The sequence below is a fragment of the Lactuca sativa genome, chromosome 5 (assembly GCF_002870075.4).
Source record: "Lactuca sativa cultivar Salinas chromosome 5, Lsat_Salinas_v11, whole genome shotgun sequence".
NCBI lineage: Eukaryota > Viridiplantae > Streptophyta > Magnoliopsida > Asterales > Asteraceae > Lactuca > Lactuca sativa.
In genome coordinates this window covers 234461431-234477888 of record NC_056627.2, presented here as the reverse complement: position 1 = coordinate 234477888, position 16458 = coordinate 234461431, and positions in this window count along the sequence as shown.

The window sequence follows — 16458 nt, the reverse complement described above, 5'->3', positions numbered from 1 at the left end:
AATCGAAGAACAAGTACAATGTGTATACAATGAATGTTGGTGTAAGATAATGTATGATGTTTGGTTGCTATGTATCATTTATATTCAACTGCTATGATATTACAAAATGACGTCATCCGCCCCCGGACGTTTTTGTCGTCTTGGTTCGGGGGTGTGACATGTAGACCATGATCTAGGTTTTAAAGAGTTAGGGTTTGAGCTAAATCCCTTAAGCACGAGTATTAACGGGTAAAGGTGGAAACTTTACCTTTAAAAGGACATTTTCCATATGCACATGAAGTATGAAGGCTATATCTGAAGGATAAGGGATTAATCTATTAAGATAACTTAATAGACTGAAGAACTCGACGAGTTCAAGGATGAGTCGACAAGTTGACCGGGGAAGTCCCATTTCTGTTAAATAGGAGAAACTCGACGAGTTGTTAAAGAACATGACGAGTTGGATCGCGATTGTAGGGTTTTCTGATTTATGGAACTCGACGAGTTGATGGACAAACTTGGCAAGTTGAGTCAACCAGAATGTTGACTTTGACTTGGACATTGACTAGAGTTGACCCTAAAGGGGTCATGAGTATAAAGGATAACTAAGGAAATCTTCTATGTATAGGGGCTTGAGTCAGGTGATATTCGGAGCCGGAGTTTTTGCAGTTACTTCCAGTTATCGAGGTGAGTTACCATCCTATAGGAGTGGGTGTAAGGTACCAAGGCCGACCCACTAGTAGGTGTTTATGGTTAGATGATTGTCTTTGTGATAATTGTTTGGTATGCCACTATCTGTTATGCTTTATGTGTTAGTATGCTATAATATTATGTGATAGTGGTAGGAGGGGTGGATAGACCTCCTAGCTGGTTGAGATAAACCGAAGGGTAGGTTGGGTACCTAGATATGCCTGACAAGCATGATTATGATATGTTATTATGTGGTAGTGGTAGGAAGTGAAATAGTCCATGCGACCGAGAGAGATAAACCAGAAGGTAGGTCGGGCACCCAGATATGCTTGACAGGGGTGGTTCGGGCACCCTGGTATGCCGACATGGGTAGGTTAAGCACCCAGATATGTCTGACAGGGGTAGGTCGGGCACCCCGGTATGCCGACATGGGTAGGTTGAGCACCCAGGTATGCTCAACAACAGGGTAGGTTGGGCACCCAGATATGCCTGACAAGGGTAGGCTGGGCACCCCGGTATGCCTGATAGTATGTTAGTTGTATGGTATGTGGTATGATGGGGGGACTCACTAAGCTTCGTGCTTACGCTTTATAGTTTTGGTTTCAAGTACTTCTTCCTCAAAGGGAAAGGATCGGCTTGACTGCAACGCATCACACATGATTTTCCGCACCACAAGATTCTTAGGATTTTGTACTCTGACATTATTACCTTATGATATTGTTTTGAGATATATGACTTACGGGTTTTTATGATATGAGATAACATTAATGATGTTTTTAGTAATCTGCTTTATAAACCATTAAATTAAAAATGAAATTTTTGGTCATGAATTTTGGGATGTTACAATTAAAAACCGGAAATAGGGGTCGTAAGTACTCAAAATGCTCTGAGATGATGCTAACGATTCCTTGAACTAAGTTTCAATTGTACCACTACCGATGTCCTACAGTAAAGGTATACACTAGTGAGTCACTAATCTAAATCTAATACTAGTATACTTATCTTATACAGTATAATTATGCCAACAATGTGTCAAAAGTTTAGGTTTGAATAGGTTACAATATTTTTTTTCTATAAAATTAAGAATTTCATGAATCAATTTGTTAAATAACAATTTAAATGGAAAATTCCATTTTTACAATGTTAATTGTGATGTACTTATAACATTTTGGAAGGTGTTTCAAATGATTAAATATTTAAAACTAAATCAAATCAGTTATAAAAATTTTCAAACTTTATATTTCGGTTCTAATTGTAATAAAAGACCTCCAGATAAATTTTCATGAGTTTTTGATATCCCAAAGTATTTTTCACCATTTAATTCCTTGAATAATCATAAAATCATAGAAAAATAGTAAATGAACATGAAAAATTCTTGGAATTTTGTTGATAACTGTTTCATAGTGTCCCTAAACTGGGAAAAATAATAAATGAGACTTTTGATCAATAAAACCCGATTTTCATAATTTAAATTTGTTTTATATCAAGAAAATATAATTAAACAGTAAATGTAGGTAAAAATCACAGAACTTTTTATTTGTGATCCAAATGTAGTCAAAGACTTTCAGAAAATATTTTAAGACTTTTAGATATGCATAACTATTTTTCCTTTACATAACTACTCGAATCAACACAAAATCAAGAAAAATAGCAAATAGTTAAGAAACATTTCCAATCTTTTTTACAACTAATATATAATGTATATAATGTGGAAAAATGTCAAATGTGGTTTTCAGATAGTGGAGTCCAATTTTTGGATTTATGAGTGTTTAATCTTAGGAAAATGGAAATAAATTGCAAACAGTTGAAATAAATTCTTAAACTTTTTGGCTAATTTATTTTATAGTATTTTGAAGCTACGGAAAATGATCAATGAACTTTGTAAACTGTATAACCCACTTTTATGATTTTAGATGTTTTAAATGCCAAGAAATTCGAAATTAATAGTAAATAGTAGGGAAAATCACTAGAATTTTTATTTAGTATCCTAATATAATAATAGAGGTCATGGTAAATTTTCATGATTTATGGGAAATTTTAACTATTTTTCCTCGGTTTAGTCCATTAAATACACAAAAATTGCGGAAAAATAGAAATACGTTATGAAAAATTCTAGAAATATTTATCTGAGTGTTATATAAGATATAGGAGCTACAAAAATTATTATATGTTCTTTCATATCTCATAACTTGTGTAACACCTGGTTTCCAGATTGGATTGATTTAGGGTTTCAAGCAGTCAAATGCATGGTTTTTGGGTAAAACCAGGACTCACGACATGGCCATAATGGGGGTTGCGGGGGAGGGGGGGGGGGGTCATGACATGAAGAGTGATTAAATGAAGATGTTGAATTATGTTGAGATCACGACGTGAGTAATAAGGGCTCACGGCGTGAGATGTACTGTAGGCCACACCCATGATCTATTAGGGTTTCGTTCATATTTAAACTGTAACGACCAAAAACTTCAACATAATTTAAACTTTTCAAAACAATTCATTTTAATAACGTTTTTACAAAAAGGTTTTCAATACATTATTTATCAGAGTATTTCCCAGGTCCATTTCATAAAACACCAACGCGAGGAACGGTACGATCACGCCTTTGCCTTGCCACAGTCTCCTGAGAACCTGAAAACATAAAACCACAACTGTAAGCCCGAAAGCTTAGTGAGATACCCCCAAAATACCAACCACATATACGCCCTTCCAGGCCACGACCTTCCGGTCCAAAACATATTGCCTTCCGGCTCATAACATATTGCCTTCCGGCCCATAACTTATTGCCTTCCGGCCCATAACATAAACAACATACATATCATAACAGAACATAGAACAACCATGCATATCGGGTCAAACCCCAGTCCAAACAACCCTGCGTAGATAACATTCAATCATATAACAGTTCATAGTCAACAAATCGATCAAACAGATCACATAACATATCATCACCTTAACCAGGATACCGACCTAACCGATCACGAACATAACATCACCCTACGTCTCAGCCAAATACTACTTACGCACATACGCCTTACCAGGCCATGACCTTCCGGTCCACATAATATATAATGCCTTCCAGCCCATATCATAATGCCTTCTGGCCCACAACATATAATGCCTTCCGGCCCATAACATAATGCCTTCCGGCCCATATCACGCAATATCATAACAACATACAACTACCCGGATTTCCATCCGATAAAGGGTCGGCCTTGGTGCCTTAAACCTCGTTGATATAGTGAGGATAACTCACCTCGCGATTGCCGACACTCTAAACCGAAGAAGCAGACTCTCGAATCACCAACTCACCACAAATCCCGAACTAACCATCATCCCAAAATAAACATAGGGTCAATCATACTTTCACTTATTGGGCCAAGACCAAAGTCCCAATCTCACACAAAGTCCCATATTGGCCCAATTTACCAAATTGGGCCCACCTCACCAAATGGGCCTAGATCCAATATCCATAATATTAATTGGGCCCAAAATACTCTATTCATACTTTCCAGACTTGGCCCAAACACCAACAACCACAAATGGCCCAACACAAAAGCCCAAAACGAAGTCCACAGGAGGAGTACGCTGGGCGTACTCTCCTTGGTACGCTGGGCGTACTGCAAAGATCGCCAAAAGAAAACGGGACACTGGCCCGCTACGCGGGGCGTACTCGAAGGTTACGCGGGGTGTAACTGCGAGGTCCATTAAGCCTTTCTAACCTCTTAATGGCTTAAGCTCTTAAGCTCAAACTTCAGATCCAAAGGTCAAATATGATTAGAATTCATAAAGTCTCAGACTTTATCACTTGGGACGTCCTTAAGCCCTTAATCTAAGGTCTTAATCCATTAAGACTTATATAACTCACACATGGAATAACTACAGCCCTTGGGACCTCATTTTTATCACTCATGACCTCTCCAAAGGTCTGAAAGGACAGATAATCTTGACCAAATCGAGCTATACAACAAGGAGAGGACTTTTGGGACAAGAATGGAGACAAAGCTTCGAAATACATAGATCTATGCCATAAGAAGGTCAAGCAAGAAACTTTATACCTTAAACCAGCTCCAAAGGGTGGTATTTCTTCAGATCTACGAGCTCCACACGTTCTTCTTCTTCTTTGACAACTTCCCTTTTCTCCTTCAAGCCTTTCTTTTGCCAACAAGAGCTTCCCAAGGTCAAACACACTCAAATATGGAGGGAATACGAGATCTAGGGTTTCTCTGGGGTTGAAGATAAGCTTATGGATGCTGAGGGGTGAACCATCATGTTCCTTATATAGTGCCTGACCTTAAAAATAGGGTTTGGGGTTTCTGAGAGTACGCTGGGCGTACCTCCCTGGTATGTTGGGCGTACTCACCCGGCTACCCGCAAACATTCATCCCATTACGCTGGGCGTACGTCCAGCTTACGCTGGGCGTACCCAGCTACCTTTCAAAGCACAAAAGCATGCATGCATGCATGGGACCATTTCCTTCTTATTCCACAAAGAAATATAAACAATGATCAACTTCGAGGCACCGCAACTCCTCTAATCTACTCCCACTCTCAAATAACTTTACATTCATACGAGGGTGACGAGAAGCCCAATACTTCTAACACATACACCCGTCCAAAACCTTCTCAGATGAAGCTCATTTCTCGAAAGGGACCAGAATTACCCTTCCTCTTAAATCTCAGCGACTTTTAATTGAACACTCGAAGAACGGGGTGTTACAATTCTCCCCCACTTAAATTAGGCTTCGTCCTCGAAGCCTGCAACAACTCTAATTCAGAACTTCCCCTGCTATGCACTAGCTGGCACTAACCAAACCAGGTCCCTCAAGGTACAACCATCAAAACCCGAAACTCACTTCCTCCTTTCTTGCGGTGTTCTGACCACCGTCTCAAGTCGGTCACCGACTTCATCCTCTGATAGTGACACCCAACAATCGGGTACTACCCATGATGCAATACTGCTCCAGATCACAATAATCACTCGACCCATAAGAGCTATAAATAACCATGAACCACCGGATTCCCGATCCGAATCCAGCTATATCCACTCTGAGCTGACAGAAGGACACATTCTTCGGTCACAGAGCAACTCCCACGAGTTCTCTTCTTGCAATCACACGCACACGCTGAACCAGCCCTAGCACTCTCGGGTTGGGAAAAACCCGCCACATTGACGACATCTCTAACATCCCTAGGAGGAATCACCACTACATACACAACTCCTTGATCAGAATCAAGCTGGAAGTCCCAGACTCCATCCCAGTATCCCTCCTGAGACTCTTGGCTCTACACCCGCGGAATCCCTCCCGCGTCCTCAGCAGACATCCCATCATGATGTCATTCCATACCATCATCGCAATCATGCTGCTCAATGACCACCGTCGGACCACTCCGATCATAACTCTACACTGCCATTTTCACTTCCGTGAATTTACTCTTCTCTCAGAGCTACACTCCTCTCTCTCTCTCTCTCTCTCTCTCTCTCTCTCTCTCCTCACCAAGGAGATCCACTTGGCTGCCTTGTCACTACGACAAGTGCCACGGTGCTCACCCTACGCTGCACCACCCCTTTATGGCATAACCGCTATCCATGCAACACCCATGCTCTGAATCTGCTAGCAAGGACTCTCGAGTCCATGCACCCTCTCCACTAATCGAGATCAATACCCGGGGCCAGACCTTCTAGTACTAACACATCGCGACGTACTCAATCCATTTCCTCGAACCGGACTAACAACACCTGCAGAGTCTTCAGCATGACTGGACCACCCTCCAAGGCCTTCAGCCTGACTGATACGCCTTCCGGCCTTCAGTCTATCCGGACCGCTCAACTAGCATTCATTATTCCAGGCTATCTCTCCATGCATACTGTTCTAGCCCTCTAAGGGTTCCGAACTCTATCTCCAACATACATACTCAATCCCGGCCTGATCCCAGGCCCTCCACACTCAAATGCCCCAGGTCTGTAATCCGCCGCGTACGCCTGCTACTCACCCATACCAGTCCGCTCTCGGCTGAAAGAAATACCGCCGAAATCCCGAGCAGCTAAACAACCTCTCAAGTCTATCGATCATCCGGAGAATTTCCAATTCTCCCCCACTTAGGGCACTGCCTATCAACCACTGGTCATTATCACCGACCTCCCAAAATAACCTTGCACAAAACCCAACGCTTACACGCAGATTGATTCCCACTAGCACTAGAAACCTTCACAAAACGCATTCCCTCACTGATCATCCTGCTCGAAAAGGACACAATCTTCAATTATCCACTCCTCAAACTGCAGATTCTACTCGACCTTCAAACCGATGCCGCATCTCCACTAATAACCCTCACGAAAGATAACCAACGATAGCACAAAACACCAAACTATAACCATCCCAAACCTTCAGGGAACAACGGATACCAAAACGAAAGCCCTCCAACGAGACTAGCAAATAAACGATACTCTACAATAATCATAAATCCACAAGGCAACAAGAACGAAACATACCCGCAGCTGCATCCGGCACTGCTCTAACCTCCTCCGCTGCCAGCTGAAAAGCACGACCCTAAGCCCTTGCGGCTCCGCCCCATTCTGACCTCCACCCGTGATCCTCAACATGGCCGGTGCTGGAGCCTGTACTGGTCCTGCAGCAAACTGTGGACAGTTGACCCTCAAGTGTCCAATCTGATGACAATGATAACATAATCTCAAATCCCGCACCGGCACTGACTGCCGGCAATTTCCTCGCATAGTGCCCCTCCTTTCCGCACTTGCGGCATGCACCACCGGACCGACAAACTCCGGCGTGACCCCTCCCACACTTTCCACAAACGTGGCTGCCCTGATCTCCTATCCTGGAATCAACAGTCTTAGACCGTTTCGTCGCCGGCTGCGACTGAACCAGAGCTTGCCTCAGCTCACGCAACTGCAACTCAATCTCCAACTCACGTCGCCTGGCGGCCTCCTGCAACTCCAACAAGGTCTCACACCTCTGCGCGAACACCAACTGTATGATATCTCTCTTTAGCATACTCAGATATCGGGACATCTGAGCCTGCTCCTAAGCGAACTCAGGGCAAAACATCGCCCTCTCAGCAAACATCCTGATGATTTCCGTCACCGACTCTGTTTCCTGCTTCAGCTCAAGGAACTCCTGAGCCAACCTCTCCCTCTGAACCTGCGGAACATAACGAGTGCTGAACATCTCTCTGAACTGATCCCATGAAATTGCAGCCCTCTGCGCATCCGAGTATGACCCCGTGGTCAATCTCCACCAATCCTTTGCCCCGAGCCTTAACAGGTTCAGAGCACACCTCACCCTCCGATCAGCAGGGCATGAACACGTGAAGAAGCAACCCTCCACGTCTGATAACCATCTCATAGCAACGATCGGATCCTGAACTCCATCAAGGTGGGAGGCTTAGTATTATCGAAGTCCCGATACTGAAAACCCCTACTAGCCCCTCCTCCTGCCGCTGCTACAGCCGTTGTAGCCGCCGCGGTAGCCGTCTCCATGAAAACCGCATAGTGCTCATCAAAATACTCCACCATTGCGGTCTTGATCGACCCAAAAAAGTTCCGGCAGCTCAGCCCAGAACAAGGCAGCAACCTCATCATGCAGGACCTCACGAATCCTCGCATCCAACTCGCGCGTACTCATCTGACCGATAACCTCGGGCGGTACTGACCCGTCCGTAACTCCTTCTCCTGCACCCGATCCTGACCCGGATCCACTCCCATCATGCCTCGAAATCACCATACTGAAATAACCACAAAACCTCAGGCACTTCCCACTATCCCGGGAACCAACTCTCAACCCAACCCTAGAGGTCATGGTTTCCCTGATACGCGTATGGGTCCTGTGCTTTCAGTAGTACGGGCCCATACTACCTTCCACACCTACCCATATTTGTATGAAGTACTACCACAACACCCTAGCGACAAATATACATAGCAAGTGCTCGATCCTCACTTCTAGAGGAACACTGGAAATCTCAATAGAGGAAAACCCTAGGCTAGCAGGCATCACATAACAGGCAACATCATCATGGAATCCTGAAGATCCCTAGCCTACAACTAGCATGCTGTTCTATCAAGTTCAATAAGACTAATATCATGTATGGTATCTTGGGGTTACTTACTGGCTCCGGCTGATCGTACCTCCGCGTCCTCCTTTTAATTTGAAAATCATTTTAATTTCTCTTATTAAAACCCTCCTCGATTTGAGAATGGAGCCACACGAGTGTTCCTCCAATTCACTCAAACCAAGGCTCTGATACCAACTTGTAACGACCAAAAACTTCAACATAATTTAAACTTTTCAAAACAATTCATTTTAATAACGTTTTTACAAAAAGGTTTTCAATACATTATTTATCAGAGTATTTCCCAGGTCCATTTCATAAAACACCAATGCGAGGAACGGTACGATCAGGCCTTTGCCTTGCCATAGTCTCCTGAGAACCTGAAAACATAAAACCACAACTGTAAGCCCAAAAGCTTAGTGAGATACCCCCAAAATACCAACCACATATACGCCCTTCCAGGCCACGACCTTCCGGTCCAAAACATATTGCCTTCCGGCCCATAACATATTGCCTTCCGGCCCATAAATTATTGCCTTCCGGCCCATAACATAAACAACATACATATCATAACAGAACATAGAACAACCATGCATATCGGGTCAAACCCCAGTCCAAACAACCCTGCGTAGATAACATTCAATCATATAACAGTTCACAGTCAACAAATCGATCAAACAGATCACATAACATATCATCACCTTAACCAGGATACCGACCTAACCGATCACGAACATAACATCACCCTACGTCTCAGCCAAATACTACTTACGCACATACGCCTTACCAGGCCATGACCTTCCGGTCCACATAATATATAATGCCTTCCGGCCCATATCATAATGCCTTCCGGCCCACAACATATAATGCCTTCCGGCCCATAACATAATGCCTTCCAGCCGATATCACGCAATATCATAACAACAGACAACTACCCGGATTTCCATCCGATAAAGGGTCGGCCTTGGTGCCTTAAACACCGTTGATATAGTGAGGATAACTCACCTCGCGATTGCCAACACTCTGAACCGAAGAAGCAGACTCTCGAATCACCAACTCACCGCAAATCCTGAACTAACCATCATCACAAAATAAACATAGGGTCAATAATACTTTCACTTATCGGGCCAAGACCAAAGTCCCAATCTCACACAAAGTCCCACATTGGCCCAATTTACCAAATTGGGCCCACCTCACCAAATGGGCCTAGATCCAATATCCATAATATTAATTGGGCCCAAAATACTCTATTCATACTTTCCAGACTTGGACCAAACACCAACAACCCACAAATGGCCCAACACAAAAGCCCAAAACGAAGTCCACAGGAGGAGTACGCTGGGCGTACTCTCCTTGGTACGCTGGGCGTACTGCAAAGATCGCCAAAAGAAAACGGGACACTGGCCCGCTACGCGGGGCGTACTCGAAGGTTACGCGGGGTGTAACTGCGAGGTCCATTAAGCCTTTCTAACCTCTTAATGGCTTAAGCTCTTAAGCCCAAACTTCAGATCCAAAGCTCAAATATGATTAGAATTCATAAAGTCTCAGACTTTATCACTTGGGACGTCCTTAAGCCCTTAATCTAAGGTCTTAATCCATTAAGACCTATATAACTCATACATGGAATAACTACATCCCTTGGGACCTCATTTTTATCACTCATGACCTCTCCAAAGGTCTGAAAGGACAGATAATCTTGACCAAATCGAGCTATACAACAAGGAGAGGACTTTTGGGACAAGAACGGAGACAAAGCTTCAAAATACATAGATCTATGCCATAAGAAGGTCAAGCAAGAAACTTTATACCTTAAACTAGCTCCAAAGGGTGGTATTTCTTCAGATCTACGAGCTCCACACGTTCTTCTTCTTCTTTGACAACTTCCCTTTTCTCCTTCAAGCCTTTCTTTTGCGAACAAGAGCTTCCCAAGGTCAAACACACTCAAATATGGAGGGAATACGAGATCTAGGGTTTCTCTGGGGTTGAAGATAAGCTTATGGAGGCTGAGGGGTGAACCATCATGTTCCTTATATAGTGGCTGACCTTAAAAATAGGGTTTGGGGTTTCTGAGAGTACGCTGGGCATACCTCCCTGGTACGTTGGGCGTACTCACCCGGCTACCCGCAAACATTCATCGCATTATGCTGGCCGTACGTCCAGCTTACGATGGGCGTACCCAGCCACCTTTCAAAGCACAAAAGCATGCATGCATGCCATGCATGCATGGGACCATTTCCTTCTTATTCCACAAAGAACTATAAACAATGATCAACTTCGAGGCACGTCAACTCCTCTAATCTACTCCCACTCTCAAATAACTTTACATTCATACAAGGGTGACGAGAAGCCCAATACTTTTAACACATACACCCGTCCGAAACCTTCTCAGATGAAGCTCATTTCTCGAAAGGGACCAGAATTACCCTTCCTCTTAAATCTCAGGGACTTATAATTGAACACTCGAAGAACGGGGTGTTACATAAACCCCATAAACTTCATTTTACAGTTCCAAAATAGCCTCCTTTGTCCCCAAGATTAGTAAAACCCTAACCATATCCTTTCATTATGATTCTTGAACTTTTGGTGGAGTTTTGGTGGCTTGAAGAAGAAGAGTTCACCACTGAAGCATAGTATCCGCTTGGAAGTTCCATTTGCAACCTCTAACTACACTTCTAGACCATTGTGAGTAACCAAGATCCAAAATTTATGTTTCGTTGTTGCTAGATCTAAGGTTTTATGCATGTTTAGCCATGGTTTAAAAGTTAGAGTGTTAGGACTCCATAAAGTTAGTAACTTTGTGGGTCCAAGGGGTCCCTTGGTGCTTATATCTTATGGATCTAAAGTTTAGAAGATGTTTGAGTCCATGCTTGAGAACCTAACTCCTTTTTATTCATAAATGACCTAGTTTGAGCTCAAGTCTTGTATTGGACATACAAGACCTTAAAGAATCGATTTTTATGATCCAAGAATTGATAGGAAGCCTCCTGGAAAAGATGGATTAATGGCTTAATGGATGAAGAAGTTTTTGGATCAAAATGGCACTTAGATGGATCTTACGACAAAACGGATGCATGTCACGCCGTGAGGCTTGCAGGACTCGACTATTTTGTCATGTAGTGGCTCACAACGTGAGCCATAGGTGGTGACATATCACCACCACGGACCAGAACGGCGGAAACGTCCGGAGGAGGGTGACGTCATTGTGTAGTATCATAACAATTGGATATAAATGAAACATAGCAATCCAAACATCATACATTAATAACAAACTTACATTGTTTTTACATATTATTCATGTTCTTGAAAATACACAAAAGGGACAACATTGAATAAATTTCCTAATGTCGGCAAAATGATCTTGAATCCCTATGTCACTGACCTGCTTACTGATTTTCTGAGAGTACAAGTCGTTTGAAAAGCGTCAACATAAAATATGTTGGTGAGTGCATAAGCATTTTGTATAAAAATCTATGATAGTTGAAAAACAACCAGAAATCCCATATTTTCCTATCAAATGGTTGTAAGTTTTCGATTCTAATCAGGTATAGTTGCATCTGTGTTTTAGTTTATCGTTTTTTTGAAATCGTATAAAATTATTTTCCCCAGAAAATCCTATATTTTCTGATGTGTATGATGGTGGTCTTAAAAGCCTAAGACTGTGTGACAAAAGCTTCGTCTATAGTATTCAAAACAATAGTTATCTATAATCGAAAGGTGTAACTTGAGTAATTTTCTAAAACATACTGTTATATTCTTAGTGAGTCATTATAACCATAATAATATGAAGGAGTGCCTGTTCTGACTTTCTTTAGCGTCGGTTTCGTTTAAGACATTTGTCACCCTAGACTGGCCGATCTAGCTGTAGTGTACAACGAAGGTGCGGGGTGTCAACCCCGTATAGATCTATACACAAATTCCCGCTCCCCCTCCAGGAGACTCTAGTTATAACTCTTACAGGACTTTAAGTGTACACTATTATATATATATATATATATATATATATATATATATATATATATATATATATAGGTATTGTGAAGAATCGTCTGACTAGAATACTAACAGATTTTTGAGCAAGTCGTTGTAATCCATTATTTATTACATAAATAACAATGCTGTACTTTGTTGACTAGATATTTCGTTTCGTTTATAGAAGATATTCCTTTGTAAATCCGGCTTGTTGAGATGGCCCAATATTCTTAATGTTGGCAAAATGGTCCTTCATTTTATAACTTTCCAAATAAGACTCATTTTTGTCAAAAGATGGCTCAAAGCTATGTGATTTGTTGAAAGTGGTCCCTTTCCTCCAAAATACTTATTTAAGTAATTTTTGGACGTAAATACTTATCGTTTTTGTTATAAATACTTGTAACTTCTCTTTTGTAACATACTAGATCTTGCTTCTTTGTATATTTTGTGAAATATGACTCTCACACCTGAGACTTGCCCAAGATTTCGAGTTCTTTGAGTTTTCATAACTTTAGCACATATAATTTAGCATACAAGTATAACAAGAAAATAAACTAAGGTTTAAAACAAGGTTTTGACTTGCATACTCCCCCAAAAACAATAAAAATCTCAAAAAAGTAGGGGTATGAAGCTCACCTTGGTTTAGCTTGCTGTGTGATTTAAAGAGGTGTTAAGGAGTTTCCAAGTTCCAACACTTGAAAGGTTTGATAACTCTTTGAACTTTAGAATGTCCTAAGAATATGTAAATATAATGGAGTTCTAGGAATATTGTGGAGATTCACTTTGTCAAAGAAGAGGAGATAATTACCAAAAATCTGGGAATTTCATTGAAGGAAAGGAACTTGAAGCTTGAACAAGTTTGAGAGCACACTTTGGAGATCACATATTAAAGATATGGGAAGTGGGATATAGATAAAAGAGTAGTTCATGTTTTCTATAACGGAGGATAACGAAAAAGGGAGAAGGGGTAGGTGCATGGAAATCTATTGGTTCAAACATTGTTATTTAGTGGTTCTTGCATGGGTTACTATGAATTGCATCGGAACAGGGAATTACATCCCATCATAAAGTCAACCCCTTATCACTTTATGATTTAATATAATATTTTTATAAATATTAATTATTATTTTATGTAAATATGTTTTCAAATATTCAAATTTAGCATAAAATAGAGGTTTAGGAGGTCTAAGTTATGAAAAATATGAGTTTGGTGGGATTCCCGATGTCAGAATGCCTTAAAATGAAGGAAAGTTTAGAAATGGTCTAAAATCCGGAGCCAAATAATGAGTTCCGAAGCCACTAGGTGGGTTCCGAAGACAATTCTGAAGTTCCGGAGTCAAATCTCACTTTCCAGAGTCAAACCTCACTTTTTGGAGTCAGCACTGATCCGGAACCAATTCATTCCGTGGCTGCGAGGCGAGACCTTCCAAAGTATGCGAGGTTGCAAAGCAAATACAAAGGCTCCAAACGAGATTGTCCGGATGGGAGATTATTCCGGAGCACGATTGTCCGGTTCAAGGACATTCCGGAATCCATCAGGAGGTTCGAAGCAGGGAGGGGTTCCGAGACTGATCAGAGAGTTTGAAGTCACTTAAGGGTGGTTCCGAACTGGGCTTGCTCCTTCGAGTTTTCCTTTTTTGATTTGAGGTGGTTTCGACTAAGGAAACTTCATAGGGAATTTGGGAGAGGTTTGAGATACACAGAGAGATTTGAGATACATAAAGAGATTTAGGAGAGATTTAGAGAGATGTAAATGCTTTGTATTGTAACATTACATGGTTCATTAGGAACCTTAATGTAAACTTAAATGTGTTAGCACAAGTCTTACAATAGTTGATGTTTACATGAGGACAAAATTTCCTAGTTAAAAATACTAGTTGTGACATTACATTATGAGGGAGGTTGAGTGTTGACTTTTGTTGACCTTTGACCCTTTGAATCTTTAAACTAAGTTTGACCTAAGGGCATCTTGAGTATTATGAGTGGTATTTGAGATTGGTCCCTATTTGATGAATTTGTGATGGGTAGAGCTGAGATTCAGAGCAGAGGCCTATTTAACTATTTGTTCAGACTGAGATGTGAGTTTTCCTCATTGTACTTGTGGGTCAAAGGCACCAATGTTGACCCACTAGATTATGTATCCTAGTTATAGGATAGTGATATGCTACTATATGATTGATTAGTAGAACTGTATCGGTATTTGCTAGTTCTATGTTATGTTTGTTTGTTACATATGCCGATATATTGTGGTTGGGTTGAAGCGGTCCTGCTTTGTGCTGAAGGCCAAGACACCTGGGGCAGTCCAGATAGGCTGTAGGCCCTGCGAGGTGGTTCAGTTAGGTCAAAGACCCATAGAGCAGTCCAGATAGGCTATAGGTCCTATGAGGCCGGCCTTCAGGCTGATGTCTCATATTTTCATGTTTGTTTGTTATGTTGTGTGATGGTACTTTAGGGAACTCACTAATCTTTAGCTTAAAGTTTAATTTATTGTTTTAGGTACTTCAGAGGATTATGGGAAAGCAAAGGCCTGACCGTGCACATCCTCCTATTTTCATGATATTGAATTTTGGGACACTCTAGTATGGTTTTACGTTTTGAAACAATTGTTCTTTCATACAAAATGGTGGTTAACGGTTTGTTTTTAGAAAGTTTTATAATCTTATGATCTTTCGGATGTTACCAGTTGGTATTAGAGCCATGGTTTGAGTTAACTGGATGAGCATTAATGTGAATCCGGTCTCAAGCTAAGGATCTGTAAAAGTTTTAGAAAAAAAGTTTTAAAGTTGTTTTCAAAATTGTTTTCTAAACTATTTTCAAAGGTAACCAAGGGAGGATGAGAGGTTTACGATCAACTGAAGCAAAATTTTTTACCCCAAAATACCCGCATTGTTATTTGCTTATGATGATTGTGATAGAATTTCATGCTAGTAGTATGCTTGGGATCTTCAGGAGTTGCATGATAGAATTGCCTGATGTATGATGTAAGATAGCCTAGGAGAATTTTTGAAATTGACATCATTACTGTAGTTTCTTAGTGTGTGCATCATAGTTGTACATAACTAAGATCTTATAGCCTGAGAGTGTTTGATTTAGCCTTATTTCATGTTCTTGTCTGATGAAGGGCTTAGGGTAGTGTCAAGTATTCGACTGTCTATAGGTCCCAACATTATGTATGATTAGCATGCACGAATGGTTATAGGGTTGGTGGAAGTTTCATGACTGAGTATGTAGGTGTAGCAGGCCAGTGGAGGAAGTATTAGCCACTCTCGAGAGAGTTAGGACAAGATAAAGATGCATCCTAGATGATTAAGCCTATGAAGTGCTTTAGTGTGGTTGCTACGCTGTTTAGCGGGTGTTGGAAGAACTATTATGAGTAGGTGACTTAGACGTCTCAGGATGATTCTTGAGGAAAGTATGGATAGGTGTAGAAGATAGTATTGGGCCGGTACTACTTGAAGCACAAGATCTATACTCGAATCAAGGAAGTTGCGGGGATTCTAAGGAGCTGGTTGAGGGTAGATAGTATGGTTGGATAACCATGACTCATGACAGGGTTTCTGTATCTATCGATCTTCTGGTTATGGTTTTTCAGGCCGAGGATGATCGTGGTGGTTGGATGGGCTTTGGTGGCTATATAAGATTGGGTTGAAGGGTGCAAACCTAGGTGAGTTAGTTGATTTTGAGGTTCTGTGGGCCTTGCCCAAAGTAGTGCCAGTTGAGTCGTGGGACTCAAGAAGGAAGTGGTTGTCATGA